Raw genomic sequence first — 8,817 nt, forward strand, 5'->3', positions numbered from 1 at the left:
CTTGAGGCTGTTTCACGGCTTCATGGCTCGCCTAATCATAGTGTAATTTATACTACAGGTGTACGCCGTACGTGCAATCTATACTAATACATAAAGAGCTGAAGAGTTTATTTGTTTGATCGAGCCAATTTCAAGAACTATTGGTTCGAATTTAAAAAATAATTTAGTATCGCGTAGCCCATTTATCGAAGAAGGCCATAGACTATATAACATCGCGCTATGACTAATAGGAGCGGAGCATCAATGGAAAATGCTGCAAAAACGGGGAAAATTTATTCCTATTGAGAGCTTCCATTATGTGCGGTGCGTAAACGGTTAAAGTTACACAACAATCGTGTATAACGGAATTGTACCTCTTAAAAAGTTGATAAAAATATATTTTAAAATAAAATCCCCTGCCGCATCTGTCTGTCTGCCTGTCTGAACGCGATAAACTCTTCGAGTTATATAAACGCAATAAACTACCCAGTGAATTGTGATGAAATTTCGTATGGATATAGTTTGGGAAACTGAAAATGACATAGGCTACTTTCTATCCCAATGAAATATATAGCGGGACTTTTATCCTGGAAAATTTTCACGCAGGCTAAGCCGCGAACAAAAGCTAATCTCTTATATTATAAGAAAAATATTCAAAGAAAATTTTAATGGTAAGCATAAATTATAAATCATATTTTGCAAGTTGTCGTAAAATTACTAGTGTGAAGACAAACACCAAAGTACTTTTGGAATTGTGAAATTTCCACTCGAATAACCATTTAGACTTCGTGGTGGTAGAAAATATAATATTCTTTCCGGGGCTGCATTTCTTTCTTGAGTATATTTTCGTGTTCTTTGTTTTATTCCTGTCAAGCCCCGAGCCAAGAACAGATTTTAGGAATGATAAAAACTTTAATGTGAAAACATTATTATATATTATTGGATTTATTACTTCCGGACTTATACCACTACTACCAGGATTACCGGGAGGCATTATTTTGCATTTTTCTCCCTCCGTAACTGTGTGAAATTTTGAATTTTAAGCCACCATGCCGTTATAACTATTACTATATAATTCTGGAAGCAATTGGTCACGCAAACCTCCTCTTTTGCCTTTTTTGTGGGTTAGAGCAGAGATACGCCGAACAATAATATTTAAATTTTAAAATATTATTAAATATTATATTTAAATTGTACACCAAGATACAGGCATGGACTAGTTTGGGCACCCCTGACAATATTGAAATGCTTAATTCAAATATGTCAATATTTGTTAAAGTACTTAATTCTTAAGGTGGTAGCTCAAGGTCCATTTTCATACATTTTGTTTCGGCTTTAATCTGGGTAACTAAACAAGTATTGGCAAGTAAAGAATTTAAATTCACGTTTAGTTAGTGATTAGTTCTCGCAGTTGAAAGAAAAACGTAAAAATAATTAATAATCATGGATATTTCGGCCTTTAAAATTTAATATGACGAAATTTTAAAGGCAGAAATATCCATGATTATTAATTATTTTTATTTTTCAACTGCGAAACTAATCACTCTTAATTTAACTACTACTTGTTTAGTTACCCAGATTAAAGCCGAAACAAAATGTATGAAAATGGACCTTGAGCTACCACCTTAACGTTATTATCTTCGTGTTTTTGTCACCATAAAATTATATTTATTTGTTCATTATTAAGATTAACTAAATTTAATATTATTGTAGTGGCTCATTTGTGAAATGTAGTCTACTTCAGATAACGATTTCATACATTGTTTTTTCTTTTTGAAATATGAAAAATTCAATCTTCTCTCTACTCTTTAATGAATTCCATATATAAACTATCTTTTATACATGAATAACTGAATACATTATTCATATCCGTACATTAGCATCATATTAAAGGTTCTTTAGTTAACCATTCTTGTAAATTTTATATTCACATTTAATTATAAAGTACAAACTCAGACATCCAATATACATCATAAAGCACTAAACTACCACAACAGTGACATTTATATTATTTCTGCAACTGTCGTCAAGCCAGACGTTTCCAATTCCATTGCGCGTGAAACTTTACCTATTTCCAGTTAACCCTCTTTTCGATAACAAAAAAAACATAATTTGTTTTCTGGAGGTACTTTACAATATAAAATTAGATATGGTAACATATATTTAATGATGTTTGATTACCCTGTCGCGACTCCATTAGCGCCATAAAAAGATCAATTTAAGGATTCCTGCTGAGATAATCAGTTTATTGAATGTTATAATTCAAAATCTTGGCATAAAACTAGACAAATAAACAAATATTGCGTCATGACTGGCACGTGTAACATTATTTATCTGATGTTTTGTACACCAACATACTTAATTATTTAAGTAGGCATTCCTATATCAAATTGGCTAACAGTATGTTCTATACACCAATTATTATTTCTCTGTATTCTTGTGTACTTAACGTACAGATATATTTTTAAATGAGCCCTATTCTTCTAACAATATGGGTCCACACATGTTCCTACTATTATGACGTTATTAGGTCCTTTCTATTCAATTGCTTAATGCCATATCCATTGTTTTTAATAACCAGCCCCAAATACGTAGATCATATCGTGTTTCTATGTCAGAACAGGAAGTATTTAATTATATAAATATGAAAAAAGAAAGTTACTTGGTTTTTGAAATATAGTTGTGATTTAAAGACGATTATATATAAAAAGATGCAGCCATAGCCTACTTGGATATGGAACGGACTACCAAAATGATTGTCCGCAGGTTCAAAACCCAAATGCACGCACCACTTACTTTTCTAAAGTTATGTGAAGGGAAACACCATAAGGAAACCTAGATACCTGAGAAATTCTCTAAGAATTTTGAGGGTAAGTGAAGTCTGCCAATCCGCACTAGGCCTGCGTGTTGGATTAAGATCTAATTCCTCTTGATAGTAGAGGAGGCCCATGCCTAGCAGTGAGATAGTATATAGTATATAATATGGGGCTGATATTATTATATAAGAATTTAATATTTGTTGAAAAACCCATCCTTGATCATCAAATCGGTACAATAAAAACACACACTTTCCGTACGTATATGAAAATAGAGAGTTTAGTCGCATCGCGTACTTTTTGGTTTGAGGCCAGATAACGTTAGAAATAAAGCAACATTTTCACATGCGCTATAGTTTTATTACACATTGAATAATTCAACCTTATGATATACTTAGTTTCTTCTTATTATGAATTATAAATACCTTTGATATATTATTTATTTTTTTCTTCTTTAGGAATATAAGAACATTATTCTAACTTTAAATAAGTAATTGAACTCAAATCTATTTGAATAGTTTTCCTCGCAAAACAAAATTATAAAAAAAAAATCGTTATTGTATCGAAAGAAAAAATTATGAATTTTGCCGGTCTTTTAATCCGTTCGATTACGTTAAGAAATTACGAATAGTTGCCAGTCGAAAAATGTTATCTCAGTCCGAGTGGCGTCCGACCCTTCAGAAAAACATCAGACCAAGTAACTCACACATTTTAGTTCGCAAAACTTGTGAACTAATCTTGGTTACAACGTCATTACCTCCTAGTTGTGATTAGAAAACTTGTAATAACCGAAGATGACCAAAATGTCACCTTTTATACATTGCTAAGTACAAAACCAATAAACGAATAGATATACATTATACTTAAAGGCACTGTATATACTCGTATGTCCAAAAGAATTACAAAAACACTTAATTTAAAAAAGCTTTGCTGACTTTGAGGAACGATTAAAAACAGTGGTGAAAAGACTCATTATAGTCGCTATTTAATGATAATGTTATTTGAGAATAACTTTGCCATATTTTCAGTACAAATAAAGTTTAAGTTCAGCTTTGCGTTGTACATAAGTAGAAATTATTGGTTTTTAAAAGAGCTAATTGGTGGAAGTTCTCTTCCTTCTAAATAATGTTCTACTTAGCTGCAATATAACCCTCTGTGCATAAAGCTACCAATGCTATGAATGTTATAATAAACAGACGAATCCGCTAGTAAAATCTATGGGTAGGATCTATATGCCGCGCCATAACTATATACAAGTAAAAATTCAGGTCCACGGTCCATTTTGTTGAAACTTAAAAAATGGCAGTAATTAGTAAACGGATAAAAATTCCATATATATAACTAGAGCTTAAGGAAAAGGATATTTTATAAAAATGTTCCTATTAAACGAGGATTTAGACATAACCTTAATTCGGAGTCCAAAGTTTTAATGAACATTGCTAAGGGTCAAGCCATCACGTGTTTTATCTTTTGGAGTGAAATTTAGGCGCCCAGCATCCGATCACGTGTTATCGTAAATAAAACGTGTCTAGTTACTTACAATTTAGAGTTAAGTATTTAACAAAATGTTAAATAACTCTAAATTGCATGCATATGAAAATCCAATATACTTTTAAGGGTAGGTGCATATGAAAATCCAATATACTTTTAAGGGTAGGTGCATATGAAAATCCAATATACTTTTAAAGTATCTAAGAAGCGTAAGTACCTATAAGGAATTCCCATTAGGCATAGGTGAGAATTAGGTACTTACCTATTATTACCTGAGCACTAACAACCCATAATGATAAGATGATTATTGTTGTAAGTATTCGGTGTTAATAAAACCACTATGACGGATCACTGTTATTTAATTTGATATCTTAAACATAAACTTAAAGAACTACATTATTGTGGCTGCTCGCCGGCAGCCCGTGACAGGAAGAAGGAAGTGGAGGCGTGTTGCCACAAAAACAAATTAAATTACATATTAACAAATGTTACCCTAAACAAATATAAATGTACCCATTCAACATGCCTCCTTACATTTATATTTTAACTAAATCATATCATACACTACTCATATCAAGACAATAGCTCTATAAACATTACCTTCAGTATAACATATTAATTGTAACTTATTTTATTTATTTATTTATTTTTTTTTTTTATATTACAATTATCATCTTTTAATTAAACAATTTAAACCAATATTTATCTCAACATAATATCCATCTGAAAGATAAATTACTTTTACAACAACTTTAACATATCTCTAAATTTATTAAATTTATTACTTCCCAATGGTTTTGTTAAAATGTCAGCTATATTTTGATCAGATGCAATTTTTATAACATCAATTAAACCAATTTTAACACTTTCATGAACAAAATGATAATGAACTTCAATATGTTTTGAATTTTTTGTGAAATTTCCGTATTTAGCAATAATTTGAGCTCCAATATTATCTTCGTATATTTTTACAGGTTTACAATCTTTCTGACAAATCTCATTAATTAAACAAACTATAAATTTAATTTCAGTAACAGCTTCTGACAGCGCAATGTATTCAGCAAATGTAGATGACTTTGTTACACAATTTTGTTTCTTTGATTTCCAAAATATTACATTCCCAAACAATCTAATTACAAATCCTGTTGTTGATTTCCTACTGACAATATCTCCTGCAAAATCTGCATCTACATAACAATCTAACATATCAGAATTTATATTCATGTTATAAATTAATTTTATATGTTTTGTTAAGTAAAGATATTTAAGTACTCGCAAAGCATATTTAAAATGTGTCTCATTATAACAATTTTGGAATCTACTCAAATAATTAACACTGAACGATATATCTGGTCTTGTACCTGAACTAATATATAAAAGTGCTCCAATTAAATTTCTATATTTTACATTCTCATTTATATTACAGTTTTCTAGTTTAAGATTTACTTCCATTGGTGTAGTATATAACTTTGTATTTATTATATTATAACGCTTAGCTAATGATTCTATATATGATTCCTGACTCAGTGTCATGGTCTTATTCTTTTTATAATCATAATCAATATGTATTCCAATGTATTCTTTAACTTTACCCATATCCTTCATAGTAAATTTACTTAACAGTTTGTTTTTAATATTACTCATTACCTTTTCATCTTTACAACATATTAACAAATCATCAACATATAACAAAATGTATACACTCACATTAGTATCCAATTTAAAATATAGACAAAAGTCATATTTACTTCTCTGAAATCCAAGACTAGTTAAAAACTTATTGACACATTCATACCAAGCCCGAGGGCTTTCTTTTAAACCATATAATGTTTTATTTAATTTATAAACTCTATCAGTGCCATCATCATAACCAATTGGCTGGTTTACATAAACTTCAGATAAAATTTTACCATTTAAAAAAGCAGTTTCAACATCCATCTGATGTATATTAAGATTATTTTGACAACAATAAGACAATAACAATTTTAAAGTTTGCATTTTAGCAACGGGTGAATATATATCATCAATAAAATCTTTTGTTGAAAACCTCTTACTACTAACCTAGCTTTAAATTTATTTTCGGCTTTCTTTCTGTATATCCATTTCACATCTAAAGGCTGTTTGTCTGCTGGTTTACTTACAAGTCTCCAGGTCTCATTTTTGCCAAACTGTTCATCTCACGATTCATAGCCTCAGTCCATTCTTTTGCTTCATCGCTAGTTATTGCCTCCTGAAAATTATCTGGAATCATAGCATCACAATAGTTAACAGTTATACAATAATAACCAAATTCTTCATCAAACCGAAGTTGGTGGCTTGATTTTACGCCGATTTCTTGTTTCAATTACTTTATTATCATCATAACTTTCATTTGTTTCAGCATTCAAATCTTCATTAATTTTCTCATTATTTTCTTCTGCATTAGTCTCTTTCTTCTCTTCTATAATTTTTCTCTTCCAATTTATTCGGCTGGCTATTACTTTTATCATTTTTTCTTCTCTATTATCATCGAGACCAATACACATTACATCATCTTCAATTATATCACAATGTCTTGCTACAACTATTCTATTGTTTATTAATACTCTATATCCAACATCTGTATAGCCCATTAGTATGCCAAGCTCGGCTTTCCTGTCCCATTTACAGTTTTCTTTTCCTCTGGTGTTCTAACAAATACTTTACTTCCATATATCCTTAAATTTTCAATGCTTGGCCTTTGTTTGAAAAATATCTCATAAGGCGCTTTCCCTTTCTATAGTGCCATTTGTTAATGTTCTATTCTTTAAATAAGCTGCGGCCATAACCACTTCAGGCCAAAATCTTTTATGCACTTTTGCCTCTGCCAATAGACATCTTGACATATCCATTATTGATCTATTGAACCTCTCTGCTGTGCCATTTAATTCATGCACATATGGCGGACAAGATTTAATCATAATTCCCTTTGATCTTGCAAAGTCAAACACTCTTTTATTAATGTATTCCTTTCCATTATCACATCTCAATTCTTTAATATTTTTCCCAGTTAAATTTTGTATCTCATTAACATACTGCATTAAACAATTATATACTTTATCTTTTGACGGAATACAATAAACTTTTGCCAACTTACTATAGTCATCTATAAAACTTAAGAAATATTTTTCACCATTAAAACCTGTAGTTCTGTGTGGCCCATTTAAATCTGTGTGTACAATTTCTAATATATCCTGTGCTCGTTTTCTATTATTTTTAAATGGCAAGTTATGCATTTTATTTTCAATACATATAGCACATTTCATGTACTTACATTCAATCTCCTTTGGTAATCCTTTCAATAATTCACTTGTACACATAGTATTCAAATTGTTAAAGTTTATATGACCAAGCATCCTATGTAATTTCTCCTTCACTGTCATACTTGATTTCTTCACTAAATTAGCATGTAATGTACTTGCATTTATATAACCTTTTAATTTATACAGTCTATCTTCTTTCACTGCTATAGCTATAATAGTTCCATAGACATTATATATTTTTGATTGTCGTCCCCTGGAAACAATTTTATGATTGTCTGTAATCTTTGAATAGCTCAATAAATTTGCTTTCATCTCTTTGACATAGAAAACATTGTTCAAAACAACTTCAGACTTTTTTCCATAGACCATAAAATAAGTTTGTATTTTTCCGACCTTTGTAGCTTCTAATATTCTTCCATCACCAACTTTTACTTTAATAGGTTGTTGTAATATTTCACATGAATGATAGTACTCATCAGTATTAATTATATGATCTGTACAACCACTATCTAATAACCAAGTTAAGTGGCCAGACTGCTCAATATTATATATTTTACTTGAAGTTGAAACATTATTATTCTCAATAGTTGCAAGGAAATTATTACCACCACTCTCATTACTGGATTTATTATTATAAGTTCTTCCTCTAATATTTCTTGAATTATAATATGATCCACGTTGATGTCCACGATTATTATTAAATCTAATAAATCCATTTCCTCTACCACTGTTAACATTTCTGTGTCGACAATCTCTTTGCATGTGGCCAGGTTTTCCACAGGTAAAACATTTAAAAGTTATTATTAGGTGATGCAGAACTACTAGTGTGAGCTTTAAAAACATTTGAGTTGTCGCGTGATGGTTCATTACATTTTTCAGGTTCTTTATCCAATGATTTTAACATAATTTTACTTTTCAAATAATCTACAGTTCTGTCTTTTTCTGGTAAAACGTCTATTAGATCTCCAATATGACTGTAATTACGAGGTAAGGCCTTTAACATATAATTTAATTTTTCTTGTTCACTTACCGTCGCGCCGGCTTGTTTTAACTGATTTATTGATTTCTCAAAGTCGTCAAAAATACACTTACTTGCGAATAGTTCGATAATTTTATTGCTTCTACATTGTTGCGACATATAATCTGTAGTGCCGATGATTTCTGCAGGTACATTTCATCAAATTTTGCCAATATTTTGCATGCGGAATCTAAGTCGCATATATATTCGAGTTGCTTGTTGCTTATTGCAC

This window comes from Manduca sexta, chromosome 14, assembly GCF_014839805.1.
Source record: "Manduca sexta isolate Smith_Timp_Sample1 chromosome 14, JHU_Msex_v1.0, whole genome shotgun sequence".
Lineage (NCBI taxonomy): Eukaryota > Metazoa > Arthropoda > Insecta > Lepidoptera > Sphingidae > Manduca > Manduca sexta.